Source organism: Arachis ipaensis, chromosome B07 (assembly GCF_000816755.2).
Source record: "Arachis ipaensis cultivar K30076 chromosome B07, Araip1.1, whole genome shotgun sequence".
Taxonomy (NCBI): domain Eukaryota; kingdom Viridiplantae; phylum Streptophyta; class Magnoliopsida; order Fabales; family Fabaceae; genus Arachis; species Arachis ipaensis.
This window is the reverse complement of record NC_029791.2, coordinates 50,783,981-50,786,552: the sequence shown is the minus strand read 5'-3', so window position 1 is coordinate 50,786,552 and position 2,572 is coordinate 50,783,981.

Genomic DNA, 2,572 nt, shown 5'->3' with positions numbered 1-2,572 from the left:
TCTGGTGCCTATTTCTGGCGTTAAACGCCAGTCTGGTGCCCATTTATGGCGTTAAACGCCCAAAATGGTGCCAGATTGGGCGTTTAACGCCCATTCTGCTACTCTTACTGGGTTTAAACGCCAGTAAGCTCTTCCTCCAGGGTGAGCTGATTTTAATGTTGTTTTTCATTCTGTTTTTGATTTTTCAGTTATTTTTGTGACTTCACATGATCATCAACCTAAAGAAAACATAAAATAACAATGGAAAATAATTAGATATAATTAAATAATATTGGGTTGCCTCTCAATAAGTGCTTCTTTAATGTCAATAGCTTGACAGTAAGCTCTCATAGAGCCTCATAGATAATCAGAGCAGGGTTGGGGCCTCTCAACACCAAACATAGAGTTTGGTTGTGGCCTCTCAACACCAAACTTAGAGTTTGGTTGTGGCCTCCAAACACCAAACTTAGAGTTTGAATGTGGAGGTTTTGTTTGACTATGTATTGAGAGAAGCTTTTCATGCTTCCTCTCCATGGTTACAGAAGAAGAACCTTGAGTCTTGAATACAAGGTAGTCATTATTCAACTTAAGGACTAACTCTCCTCTGTCAACATCAATCACAGCTTTTGCTGTGGCTAGGAAGGGTCTGCCAAGGATGATGGATTCATCCTCATCCTTTCCAGTGTCTAGGATTATGAAATCAACAGGGGTGTAAAGGCCTTCAACCTTCACTAGCATGTCCTCTACTAGTCCATAAGCCTATTTCATTGATTTGTCTGCCATCTCTAGTGAGATTCTTGCAGCTTGTACGTCAAAGATTCCCAATTTCTCCATTACAGAGAGTGGCATAAAGTTTATCCCTAACCCCAGGTCACATAGAGCCTTCTCAAAGGTCATGGTGCCTATGGTAGAAGGTATAAAAAATTTTCCGAGATCCGATTTCTTCTGATGTAATGTCTTCCTCATTAATGCATTCAGTTCATTGGTGAACAAGGGGGGTTCATCCTCCCAAGTCTCAGTACTAAATAACTTAGCATTCAGCTTCATGATTGCTCCTCGATATTTAGCAACTTACTCTTCAGTGATGTCTTTATCCTCTTCAGAGGAAGAATATTCATCAGAGCTCATGAATGGCAGAAGGAAGTTCAATGGAATCTCTATGGTCTCTGTATGAGCATCAGATTCCTTTGGTTCTTCAAAGGAAAACTCCTTTCTGTCCAGAGGACGTCCCATGAGGCTTTTCTCACTGGGACTCACGTCCTCCTCACTCTCTCCAGGTTTGACCATGTTGGTCATGGTTTTGGCCTTGCACTCTCTCTTGAGATTTTCTTCTGTATTGCTTGGGAGAGTACTGGGAGGAGTTTCAGTAATCTTCTTACTCAGCTGACCCACCTGTGCCTCCAAATTTCTAATGGAGGACCTTGTTTCATTCATGAAACTTAGTGTGGTCTTGGATAGATCAGAGACTATGGTTGCCAGGCCAGAATGGCTCTGTTCAGAATTCTCTGTCTGTTGCTAAGAAGATGATGGAAAAGGTTTGCTATTGCCAAACCTGTTTCTTCCACCATTGTTATTATTGAAGCCTTGATTAGGCTTCTGTTGATCCTTCCATGAGAGATTAGGATGATTCCTCTATGAAGGATTATAGGTGTTTCCATAGGGTTTTCCCATATAATTCACCTCTGCCATTACAGAGTTCTCAGGATCATAAGCTTCTTCTTCAGAAGATGCTTCTTTAGTACTGTTGGATGCAACTTGCAATCCATTCAGACTCTGAGAAATCATATTGACTTGCTGAGTCAATATTTTGTTCTGAGCCAATATGGCATTCAGAGTGTCAATCTCAAGAACTCCTTTCTTCTGAGTTGTCCCATTATTCATAGGATTCCTTTCAGAAGTGTACATGAACTGGTTATTTGCAACCATTTTAATGAGTTCCTGAGCTTCTTCAGGCATCTTCTTCAGATGAAGAGATCCACCTGTAGAGTTGTCCAATGACATCTTGGACAGTTCAGACAGACCAACATAGAATATACATATGATGCTCCATTCTGAAAGCATGCCAGAAGGACATCTTCTGATCAATTGCTTATATCTTTCCCAAGCTTCATAGAGGGATTTGCCTTTCTTCTGTCCGAAGGTTTGGACTTCCACTCTAAGCATACTCAATTTTTGAGGTGGAAAGAACTTTGCCAAGAAGGCATTGACCAGCTTTTCCCAAGAGTTCAGGCTATCCTTAGGTTGTGAGTCCAACCATATCCTAGCTCTGTCTCTTACAGCAAAAGAGAAAAGCATAAGTTTATAGACCTCAGGGTCAACCCCATGAGTCTTAACAGTATCACAGATTTGGAAGAACTCAGCTAAAAACTGATGAGGATCTTCCAATGGAAGTCCATGATACTTGCAATTCTACTGCATTAGAGAAACTAATTGAGGCTTAAGCTCAAAGTTGTTTGCTCCAATTGCAGGAATTGAGATGCTCCTTCCACAGAAGTCAGAAGAGGGTGCAATAAAGTCACCAAGCATCTTCCTTGCATCTCCACCATTGTTGTTGGGTTCGGCCATTTTTGTTTTGTCTGCTTCCTTTTCAAAA